We start from the raw sequence: 12,698 nt of genomic DNA on the forward strand, positions 1-12,698 counted from the left end.
ATACTGCATCATTTATTAACGTTTTCCGAAATGAAGTATTATTTTTCCCATATTGTTTACAGTGTAAGCTAAACAAATTAAATAAAGTACGACTGCTGTTTTAATTCAATGTATCACTGTATGTTTATTCTTAGTACTGCGTTCCAGGACGCAGAGCGAACGAATCTAGTGCGGTGCTGTTGTGGTCGCACGCTCGTAAGCGGCGGCTTTCGCTGACTTTCACAACGCCGTCCGGTAGGCGCGCCGGCCGAGTGTGAGCTCTGCGCCGCGATGTTCCTTGAGTTGAGTCGGAAGCAAGTGGTAGTAATATCTCTGGCTAAGGCCAGTGACTGCCTTCTCGCACATGGCAAGAAAGCCGCCGCTCAGTTTGGTTCGCGACCAGCGTCTGCTGTGGTGCGTTGCAGTGCCGTCTGCGCGTGCGTGTGCGATGTAAACAAAGACTGCGCAAGTTTTTCGCGAGTGTTTTTTGCTACCGTTTCTAAAGTCGTTCTATTGTATTCCTGTCTGAGTTGGTTTGCTTTATTATATACGGTTAATTGATTAATTTGCAGACTGAAGAGAATTCACAGAAGATACTGAACCGGCGTGGAACTAGGTTAGTATAAAGTGAGGCTGTAGATTTTGTGCTGAAGTATATCTGATTGTTGTAGAGTAACTTACTGATGCCGAGACGACGGTTTTATGTCTGAAAAGGGCATGCCTGACGCCAATTTGAAACAGTTTTGCCGAATGTAAGGAGATTCGTAGTCTGAACATATTTTGACTTGAAAATAAACATGGTTCTTATGGAGTATAACAGAAACATAGTATTGCAAGTTTTGGAAAGTTTCGTGGCTCATTTACGTCCTGATAACATAAACTTCCCTATTTTAAACAGTGCTAATGTACAGTCCTTTGTGTGTTTTGGTAAAAGAAAATGGGAGGACTATTATGAGACGACTGAAGAAAAAAGTTAGTTTGCCTTAGTAAGTGGGTAGTGTTAAGTGATTGTCTGTGAATTAAGTTAGAATACGACCAATGCTGCTGCTTCTGACGTACAGTGCACAAAGCATCAAACTCGTGTTGAATGCCAGAAGTAGTCTGTTGACTCACAGGGAATAGAACTGCATACTTCCATATTTACAGCGTGACATTACGCATACACTGCAAGTTATTGTAATGTGCATGGTAAAGGCTAACTGAAAGTACCCCTTAAAAAAATCATTGCTTTTTACTGTGGCCCACCGTAGCACCTACATTTATGAAGTCCGTGATAGAATATTGGTTTTATTGTACCAAGTATTTGAGTTTATTTCTATTCCCGGTGGCTGACTATGCATAAAATCTGTGTAAACTGTTACTCGTGTTTTTTCACGGTCTCCGCATGATCGATGTGTAGAGGACTGAATAATATTCGTAGATTGCTGCAAATTGGATCATGGAATTTTGCATGTTGGTTTTGTGAGGCAACAAGAAACACACTTACTGGTTGTCAGTTTAGATTACACAGCACTTTGACACTCCCGCTGCTCCAAATAGTCAACTACTTTTGGCGCTGGCGTCCTCCATACCCACTCCATGTCTCGTGTTTATCCGAACTAATCTCACTCCACATTTTTAGTTATCTTGAATTGCTTCATTGTTTATCAGCACTATGATCTTTTGACCAGAGAAGTAGTGAGACACATTACAGCGATGTTGTATCTGATGGAAAGCGAATTATTAATAAAACTGTTATCAGTTCGAAAGTTTGTGTAAAACTATGCACTGTTCTACCGCAAATGATAAGGCATCGCAGTACTAAGACTTACGAAAGCACTACAGTAGCGACTTACAGGATGATCTGCAGCGTAATTTGGAATCTGAACTACTGTCCAACATCGATTTCTACTACACAAAATACAGCCAGTGGTGAAAGTCACTTTAATTCACAGAAAAATAATTGTATCCCCAAGTGAATTATGGGTTTATGTAGACGTGATTTATCTAGCCATTTTATGAATTGAAGTTTTTAGAAAGAACTTAGACGCCAGTGCACCGAAAGAGCACATTTTCGAAGTACGTAAGTTGTCATCCAAAAATTACCAAATATGACACTCCCGCAGAAGACACACAAGAGACCGATATCGAACTGTAGACCCTAATAAGAGAGCTGGAAAATTTCTGATTTGTTCGGTACGACGGACGGGGAGTGGGCGTCAAAGTGTAAGATTTGGTTTTGCCTTCTGAGCAGCGTCCTCGACCTGTGACCTGCGGTATCTTTGTGGATAAGACGCGTATCCAAGGTTTTGTGTGCCCTCTCAGCTGTGTGGGCAGGCAGCGCGACAGCAACAGGTAGCGGAGCAGCCGCCTCGGCTGCTGTGTGTGACCCAGTTCCCCCCAGTTGTCTCCGGGAAGCTGCCGCTGCTTCGCTCCTTCCGCCAGCGGTGCGTTATTTCCTGCGGCTGAGCCTCTACCATCCGGCCTGTCCCTCCGCGGTTAGATAATGTCTGTTACACATTACTATCGCAGGATGCGAGACTTTCTACTTTCGATTGAGTCTCGCGTGTTTGTCATCAAAGCTTGAAATATTAGGTAATATTTCACAGCAACACTGCTACTGTTTTACTGCAGTGCGTTATAAAACTTGAGTCATCACGGAATGTGACTATATTGTATTACTTTGCTAGCGCTTGAACGAGATGTTATGGCTCCTTATCTGTGAGTGTTGATTAGGGCTATTTCAGGTCCACAGATAAAACCACTCGCGATGAGAAACATGTTGCTTAAAAGTGACTAAACTAACACACTAACCTTCAAAGATGTGGTCTTAATACATCTATAGATACTACACAAGCCACCGTATAGTGCATGGTGGACGACATATCGTAAAAAATATAAGCTTTCTTTTAAAGTCGCTTATTGAGCGAAGGACAAAGCATCTATGCCTCTGTAAGAGATCTCTAAGAGGCATACATGTGGCAGCACACTAGTCGCACTGCCTCCTTCTAATACTGGTTCTCTAAACTTAGCCAACAGGGTTTCGAGAAAACGTCGTGTCCTTTCCAAGGATTCCAGTTGAAATTCTCCTAACATTTATGTTACTTCAGTATTGCGTACACCGACTTTGTGTGATTTGTCTGCATTGCTTCGTGTCGTCTTGCTAGGAACTCCAAAGTCTGAAACAATACTCTAACATTAAACGCGCTAGTCTTGTATGGCTTCTCATATATTTACAGAACCGTTCCAACAAATCTTTCATTCGCCTTCCATGTCTTTTCATGTCTGCCCCACTTTACATCGCTTCTTAGTGTACCCCTAAATACTTCGGCACTTTAACGTTCTCACTATCTTCTTCACAAAACCTGTAAACAGCTAATATCCTATCCTTTATTACATAGTTAACGTCTCAAATTTATCTACATTCAAAGATAGCTGCCATTCATTAAGAGAATAAGAGTTCTGTCTGTCGTCCTGCAGTCCAACGGCGATACTTCCCTGCAAAAAACTGCGTTACCAACGTACAGTCACGTAGTGCTGCTAAGCCTTTCTGATAAAATTGTTCATGTATATTGAAAACATTAGAGGTCCTATTTACTTTTCTTGGGAGAAACCTGATCTTGCTTCCGTTTCTGTATAACATTTGTCGTCCACTGTAACGTACTAGGTTCTATTAGACATTTCTCGAGCCAATCACATACTTACCAAGATGGTCCGTATTATCGTATCTTAGTAGCCGACGATGCGGTACTAAGTCGAACGCATCTCGGGTATCAAGGAAAACTTGAATTTACGTTTACACCTGCTGCCATGGTTTGCAAGATGCCGTGTATGAATGAAGCAAGCTGTTTCCCATACGTGTGTTTTTTATGAATCTGTGCGGACTCTTGACAGAAAGTTCTATGCTCCAGGAACACCGTAACGGTTGAGTTTAGAATGTGGTCTAGAATCCTGCAACGCACAGACGTCAGTCATGTCGAAGCTTAAGAACTTGAAAGGCTAATTTTGTGAGTTCTCCGCAGTGGCGTATCTCTGACAACAATCTATCTTCTAGGGATGTACGTAGCTACAATATCTGTTGTCACGATAATAAATAAAAGTACTTAGAAAAAGTTTGTAGTAAACAGAACTGGAAGAGAGAGAGATTACGTAAACAAGAGTAACGGAGGGGAGGCTGAGATTGGTCCGCATTAGCAGTGTCAATGACTACATTTCTGCGGGATCTGCATAAACGAAACACTGCGTGCGTATTTCATTCTGCCGAAACTCAAACTAGGTAGGTATAACGGCGAAGCAGTAGAAAACCTAGTCTCCCGACATATAAGGATCCCTACAGTAGGGCTTTGTTATATCTGAATAGCAGGGAACGTTTATTATCCAGACTGTTTCCAGCGAAGCACGAAACATAGTGGAAAACTGTCTACACCTGACTATTTTGTAATTCACACTAAAGTTTTTAGCAGAGGTTGCAAGGGACCACTATCAGTTCCACTTTCAAAAGTGTGGTAAAATGATCATCAAAGTTTTTCGTGCCAGCTATTATATCGAAAAACGCTTTTGTTTTAATGATTGCAATCGTACTTCCCGTACCATGTCCTGGCAGTTTCTTCCTGCATCGTGTTGGTACAAAAAGAGCTGCCCTCTCAGCTCATTCGGTGCCCTTAGTCAGTCATATCTGGTAGGGATCCCATATAACGTAGCATTATTTCAGAAAAGGAATGGGAAAAGAGTAGTAGGTATCATCCTAGTAAATTTGTTGCGCCATCTGCTAATAAAATCAGTCTTTGATTCGCCTTCCCCACAACATTCTATGTGACAGGTACAATTAAAGTTGTTCGTAATTGTAGTGCATAGGTATTTAGTTGAGTCGATAAGCTTTAAATTTATTTGGCTTGTTGTGTAGTCGAAGTGTAACGGGGTTGTTTTAGTACTTGCGGAGGACATCACATTTTTTATTGTTCAGGGCCAGTTCCCACTTACTCCACGAGCTAGATATATTGACTAAACCATTTTGTAATTATTTTGCCTTCTGATAACCTAGTTGGAAAGTAAATGTCAGCAGCATCTGGAAACAATCTTACGGCGTCTCACAATGTCTACTAAACTTTTTTGTTCATACTAAAAACGGAAGTCTAGATGTAACTTCGTTTTCACTAGATAACTTACCGTCAATTAGCTAGAACTGTGACGATTTTAACAGGAAATCATGAATAGTCGTACAATTGAGCCATTCTCAAAAGCATTCTTTAGATGTACCACAAAAATAAATTTGATAGCCTTTGTCTATAGCACTCATTGCTTTGAGTGAATAGAGCCTGTTGTTGCACAAGAACGATATTTTCTGGATCTGTTCTTGTATGTCAGTAGATCGGGTCTTCAAGATATTTTAAAATGCTGAAATACTGCATATTTGGCTGAAATCGGCTGGTTACGGCGCATATAGTGTTACGTCGGTGTTCTAGCCGCTCTTAAAGGAAGAATAAGTCTAAACGCCTAATAAAATATTTGTGCTGATGGTGCAGCAAATGTCACTGTAGGGGATTCTTTCTTTATCATAAGACAATATCTCTCCCTCGCCGTTCGAAATGGTCAACATTGCCTTGATGACCATGCAGATGAAATGTCTTTAACGATGTCCATAACTGCCGTACTTACGGCATCACGATGCAATCGAGTGTGTTCCAAATAAAAAGTAAAGGTATATTTCTGTCTTCATCTCAAGGACATTGAGCAGTTTCTCAGCGAGCAGTAGCATACGTTCACATTCAGCAACATTTGTTTGTGTACCGACACAGACTAGTAGTCAGACTGCTCTGATTGCCAAATATGGCCCAATATTTTATTACGTTGGTCTGCGATACCTTCTTCCGACCAATCCCGGTAAGCCTTAATCCTCTCCTTTTTTCGCGACTGTCGGGACACGGGAGTGCATGTCCGCAATCCTTTAGGCGGAAGCTTTGGATTACTGAAAACAAAGCCCACATATGACGTCCAGCTAGACGTAAAGTAACCGGAAACACTTAAAAAGCTGAAAACGACATTAGAAATATTTTGCGCAAGTAAATAGTAACCTTTTTATCATGAAATTGTCATTTATATTCAGTGTTTAGCTGTCAAAGCTCTAGGCTAGGATTCAATAGCGAAGTGAATTATCTTAAGCTTTTCTGGCCCTTGAATAATACGAAGTTAAAAGAAGCGTTCACGACTTAGAACAGATTTTAATGCCACGCATATAAATTCCATGTTTCGTCTGTGACCTGTGAAAGCACCGACGCTGTAATTTGTAATATATCAGCTACGTCTACATCCATACTCCGCAAGCACCTGACGGTGTGTGGCGGAGGGCACCTTGAGTACCTCTATCGGTTCTCCCTTCTATTCCAGTCACGTATTGTTCGTGGAAAGAAAGATTGTCGGTATGCCTCTGTGTGAGCTCTAATCCCTCTGATTTTATCCTCGTGGTCTCTTCGCGAGATATACGTAGGAGGGAGCAATATACTGCTTGACTCCTGGGTGAGAAGGTATGTTCTCGAAACTTCAACAAAAGCCCGTACCGAGCTACTGAGCGTCTCTTGCAGAGTCTTCCACTGGAGTTTATCATCTCCATAACGCTCTCACGCTTACTAAATTATCCAGTAACGAAGTGCGCTGCTCTCCGTTGGATTTTCTCTATCTCTTCTATCAACCCTATCTGGTACGGATCCCACACCGGTGAGCAGTATTCAAGCAGTGGGCGAAAAAGTGTACTGTAACCTACTTCCTTTGTTTTCGGATTGCATTTCCTTAGGATTCTTCCAATGAATCTCTCTCTAGCATCTGCTTTACCGACGATTAATTTTATTCCATTTTAAATCATTCCTAATGCCTACTCCCAGATAATTGATGGAATTAACTGCTTCAAGTTCCTGACCTATATTGTAGCTAAATGATAAAGGATCTTTCTGTGTGTTCACAGCACATTACACTTGTCTACATTGAGATTCAATTGCCATTCCGTGCACCATCCGTCAATTCGTTGCAGATCCTCCTGCATTTCAGTACAATTTTCCATTGTTACAACCTCTCGATATACTACAGCATCATCCGCAAAATGCCTCAGTGAACTTCCGATAGTAACTGTCCTACGACACTCCCCTGCGGCGCACCTGAAATCACTCTTACTTTGGAAGACTTCTCTCCATTGAGAATGACACGCTGCGTTCTGTTATCTAGGAACTCTTCAGTCCAATCACACAGTCCAGATACCAAGATGAAGGTCGTGAGTTACCGTCAGAGTATATAAGCTACCGCGTCTAGAACTAAGTGCGGAGGCGATTCAAAACAACGCTGTACGTTGAGGTGACAAAAGTCCTGGGATACCGATATGAACGTATACAAATGGCGGCAGTACCGCGTACCCAGGATGTAAAAGAGTAGTCCACTGGCGGGGCTGTCATTTGTACTCAGGTGATTCACGTGAAAACATTTCCGATGTGATTGTGGCCGGGAATTGAGTTTACACGTGGAATGGTAGTTGGAGTCAGACGCATGGCAAATTCCATTTCGGAAATCGTTACGTAATTCAATATTACGAGATCCTCAGTGTCAAGAGTACCGACGTTACTCCTCACCACGGACAATGCAGAGGTCCGCGGCCTTCACTTAGACGGAGAAAATCGGTGTTTGGGTAAAGTTGCCAGTGCGCAAGCAACACTGCGTGAAAACGGCAGCGACTCTCCTCGGTTCGTGACCGTATCGGTTGGACCCTAGACGACAGGAATACGGTGGCCTACTCAGAAGAGTCCAGATTTCAGTAGGTAAGAGCTGATGGTAGGATTAGTGTGCGGCAGGCCCAACGAAGCCGTGGACCAGAATGTCAGCAAGGCACTGTGCAACCTGGTGGTGGCTCCGCAACGGTGTGGGCTGTGTTTACATGGAATGGACTGTGTCCTCTGGTCCGGCTCAGCCGAGAATTGACTGGAAATTGCTGTCCGGCTACTTGGAGACCATTTGAAGCCATTGGTTCAAATGGTTCTGAGCCCTAGGGGACTTAACTTCTGAGGTCATCCGTCCCCTAGAACTTAGAACTACTTAAACCTAACCAACCTAAGGACATCACACACATCCATGCTCGAGGCAGGATTCGAACCTGCGACCGTAGCGGACGTGCGGTTCCACACTGTAGCGCCTAGAACCGCTCGGCCACCCCAGCCGGCATTTGAAGCCATTCATAGACCTCATGTTCACAAACGATGTCATATCACCGGGCCAGAATTGTTCGCGATTGGTTTGAAGAACATTCTGGCCAGTTCTACCGAATGATTTGGCCACTCATCGCACAACATGAATCCAACAGAACTAATCTTGAGGTCACTTCATGCACAACATCCTGCACCGGCAACGCACTTGCAATTATGGACGGGTATAGAGGCAGCATGACTCAGTATTTCTGCAGAGTACTTCCAACGTCTCGTTGAATCCAAGCCACATTTAAGTGCTGCACTAGGCCTGCCAATAGGAGCTCCGACCTGGTATTAGGAAGTATTCCATGAATTTTGCACCTCATTCTGTACACCACCTGTTGGTAGCTTATGGCTGTAGTTAAAAACAAATCTATGTTGATAGGTAAAATATCGAGACATTTCAGCTTAAAACGTTAGAACAGTGGCTACGTAGATATCGATATGTCGCACACCATCCCTAGCTTCCCGTTCTCGATTTATTTCCAGTCACTTCTGGTAAATTGTTCTTTGCAAGGATCTTCACCTCCCCACGCAGGTCATCTAATGAAGCGTATGTCAGTGGACGACGAGGTTAAGTTGAACCAAAACTTTCCTAGCAAGCATGTTACGTGAAGACTGTGATCTACCTTTATTTAACAATGCTTGGACTCTCAGGATGTCACTTGTCACTCAGGCATACGAAAGTTAACCTTTTTCTGTTGGCTATTCAGATTTTTGTAATCCAGTGCAAGGTTAGTTCTTAAGGCCGAGCGAGATGACACTGTGGTTAAAAGATTCTCATTCGAGATTCCAGCCGTTCCAGCAGTAACATTCAGGTTTTTCGTCTTGTCCCCGTAAGTAAAATGGCGGAGTAGTTCCATTGAAAAGGACACCACCGATTTACTTTCCTAATCCCTTGATAAGAGGTTGTGCTCCGTCTCCAATGATCTCGCCGTCGACGGAACGCGAAGGTTCCGTTTTGGTTCTTCTATCGCTGTCGCCACAGCATTATCATCAGTCGCAGCATCCGCCGTCGCGCTAATTACATTGCTCAGATCTCTTGAGACGCTTTAGAAGAGCCTAGGAACCATATGCTTTGAAACTGCAGTCCACACTGGCAGGCTGTCAAACAAATCTTGTGGCTTTGTAAATCACGGAAGAAGTCTTTATTTTATCATCGTTGTCAACCGTGTCAACATTTACGGCCCTTTCATTGTAACCTTATGACTAATTTTAAAACCATAGGACTGCCCACGCTATTAGAACCTCGTGCACGATTTCAGATGAATAGCAATGACATTGCTGTTCAAACGCTTGCTTACATCTGACTGGCCGTTTGCTGCACGTGCAGTCGACTCGTACAGCATTTCATCTGTGTATGGACGCTTGTTTTTGTATTATGGCACTCGTTTCGCTGTTTCATTTCGAAGTGTAGCTAACGGTACTCGCCGCTTCCCCCCCCCCCCCCCCCCCGTCCTCTCTCTCTCTCTCTCTCTCTCTCTCTCTCTCTCTCTCCACACACACACACACACACACACACACACACAAAATGAATGTTGGTGTGACTACCTTGACATTTAGACTGATAACGTTGAAACACTTTGTGGTTATACTTACTTTCCTCCGGAATAGACGCAGCTTGTGTGAAATGGATCCCATAGTTTGCATTTATTTTTGTACGCTATAAACTGACAAACAAATCTTAGCAACATGATACTTCATCTTGAAATTATACGCAAGTTTTTTTTTAGCATCCAGCATTTAAAACTGCCCTGCAGACTTCGAACGGCGTCTGTTTTAAGTTTATAATTACTGCGCTGTCGACAGATGTTAAGCCCTAACAATAAAGAACTGAATCGATCACATTTTTTTGTCATTTGTTACTTGGCAACGTTGTGAAAAGGCAAAGTAATTATCTGATCATATTGTTAGTTCCTACCTCAAAATAAAAATGCTAAACGTGGTGTGAAAGTGAAGAGCTGCGTAATTCCAAATCAGGTACTCCAGTTACTAAAGAGTTTGTTGATCATAATGCTGTTCACAAGTAAACAAATTCGATTTCTACCTCTGTGCTTTTATGTTTTCCGTTTTGTCCATTACAGGAATTTTGTTTATGTTGAAAAAATTAAATTTTCCGTTGGCAACGATTGTAATTATAAATCTTCGTCTCGCTGTCTTATTAAGTGCATCAGTACCTTGATAACACTGCACTTAACCAGCGTTGCAACGATGGTTACTTAATGTCAAACAGCACTGAACTGCTAGAGAAAAGTATTCGTGAAAACATTGTATCTTGGAATTTCGTGCTCTCATTCAAAAAGTGTCCCATTTTTCTATACTCCTCTAGTCCATTTCCCATGCATAGATATTTTATTCCAGAGGTAAAAAAGTGTTAGTAAAGTACGGTTCTAACGAACGATTTCTTCAAGCTTCCATTGGTTGTGAGGGGAAATGCCAGAACTAGAAATTATTTCCCAAGCAGTCTCGCGTAGGACTTCCTCTGCCACACTACTAACGTAGTTAGCCAGGTATTAGGCTGAAAATTCCCTGACTTTTCAGTGGATCACGAATCGAACAATCAGCGTTTCAGGGCGCTGAACTGAGAGGTCATCAGCGTCCTTGCATAGGGAGACGAGAAGGGTTAAAATCAGTTAAAACAATGAGGAATTCTCAAAACAAGCTGTATCAACAAAGACAGCACAATAAAATGAAATTTTAGAAAACATTATAACTAGAGTTATAAAAGACGATCCATGACATGCATATTAAATCACTGGAGAATTTGGAAAAAATCAATTATAAAAGATCAGGACTGAAACATTTAAAACGGGCCACATTACTGTGGTACAAGGATGACTGACAGACGTACAAAGATGACTGACAAACGCTCTGCAGCACACTAAAATCTCGCACACAATATTTTGTGTGTAACAGCTCACAAAGCTTAAAACACTTACGACACGTGTCTCTACGTAGAGAATGAGAAATATATTTGTTAGAAAAATTGTTTCGTTGCCATTAAGATGATTTGTTCAGTAATACCTCTGCATCCCTTCCCGCATTTAGAGGCTTTTGGGCAGTACTGGTGGCACTGCAGGTAGATCATATCTAAACTTTTTGACAGACAACCGTACGTCCACGGGTCTGGTGGGACAGACGTCCGACTGCTTCTTCCACCACGTGGAGGGAATAGCAGTGCGAGTACACTTCGTTTTTAGTGGCGACAGGAGGAAGGAAAGCGACCGACGTAAAAGGCTGCTTCCTTTCACTTTCTGCCGTCTCCAAGTATCCCGGCGGAGAGAGCTGGGGCGTGATTCCATGGTTGCCACCACTGAGATATCAAGAGCAAGCAGGAAAGTGGCGAATCCTTTCCTGTTCTTTACAAATAAAAGATATAGTTATAGACTTTGCGGGAGCAGTATTCGCTTTACAGACGTAAAACTTACCTATTGGTTTCAAGTATACAAGCAGCGAGGTGTACCAGTGGTTAAGTCTGGACTCGCTCTCATTAGGAGCACGCTTCAAATCCCCGTCCAGACCCTCTGCTTAGGTTTTCAGTTGTTGCGTAGTTGGCATAAAGCCAACACGGGGCTGATTGCTTTGACGAGAGGTGCTACCTGTTTCCCCAGTCACAACGTGCGCTAATCACCTAGTCGTCGACAGGACATAGAAGCTTATTTTCACACGATTGATGGATCCGAGTTATTTTGCCGAATAGAACAGGAAAACGAGCGTCTAATGATGGTAAGAACAACACGGAACAGTGGCTCCTGAATGATTTGTGTGAAGGTGCTGACTAACTGCACTCCCTCTTTCTTAGCAGGGTGGCAACTAATATTTGAACTGCGTTTTTGTTGGGAGCAGATACAAATCCTGACAGTGGATTGTTTTCCGCATGTGAATTAGTTCATAGTTCTCGTTTCACTCATTTTCAAGCCTAATAGGATTATTGGTATAACCCGTGAGCTCAGAAATAAGCCTTGAAACGGAGTTGCGGTGCGCGTGACTTCTTCGTGGCCATTTGCCTTTCATGTGGCGGGTTATCTGAAGCGCAGTTATTTCACGCTGCTGATAAATTAGTACATTTCACTGCTGGTGCTCATTCAGGATTATATAAGCAGGAAACTATACCTGTCACAACGAAAAATGTAAATGGTCTTTCGGATAACTTTTACGTTCACAGTTGATCAAATTCGTGTGCACTTTGAGGGCAACCTACAGTGACTTTTGTGCACTTTCATTTAATTTTGTAAGGAACAAAGAAAAATAATTTGAGCTAGAGATCTCGTGGAGTTTAATCGTTTGGTTTCAACTGCTTGTCGTGAGAGAGAAAGTAAATCTTCTGCGATTAGGCGCTGTCACAGTTATTAGTGGTGATGCTCCAGATTTGACAGTAGTACGAGGAGAACGCGACTGTGACTGGAATGCACTGTCCAGTGGCTGGAATGCACTGTCCAGTGACATAAATGTGATCACCTATCAACAACCTGAACACTCACCTTTTGGAGCGTGGACCGCTGCGAGGTGCAGTGATGTTCA

At 42.7% G+C, this 12,698-nt stretch overlaps 1 protein-coding gene across 6 annotated transcripts in view; it reads left to right on the forward strand.

The window, feature by feature from the left end:
• Window positions 1–383: 383 nt before the first annotated feature.
• The window catches only part of LOC126457568 (nuclear receptor coactivator 7), a 799,075-nt gene continuing 786,760 nt past the window's right edge, over window positions 384–12,698 (forward strand). For 3 of the 6 annotated variants that reach the window (XM_050093982.1, XM_050093983.1, XM_050093984.1), the window contains exon 1: window positions 384–595. The gene's annotated coding sequence lies outside the window, so the exon portion shown is untranslated. The remainder of the gene's footprint in view (window positions 596–12,698) is intronic. The other 3 variants (XM_050093985.1, XM_050093986.1, XM_050093989.1) reach the window with 1 other exon arrangement.

This window comes from Schistocerca serialis, chromosome 2, assembly GCF_023864345.2.
Source record: "Schistocerca serialis cubense isolate TAMUIC-IGC-003099 chromosome 2, iqSchSeri2.2, whole genome shotgun sequence".
Lineage (NCBI taxonomy): Eukaryota > Metazoa > Arthropoda > Insecta > Orthoptera > Acrididae > Schistocerca > Schistocerca serialis.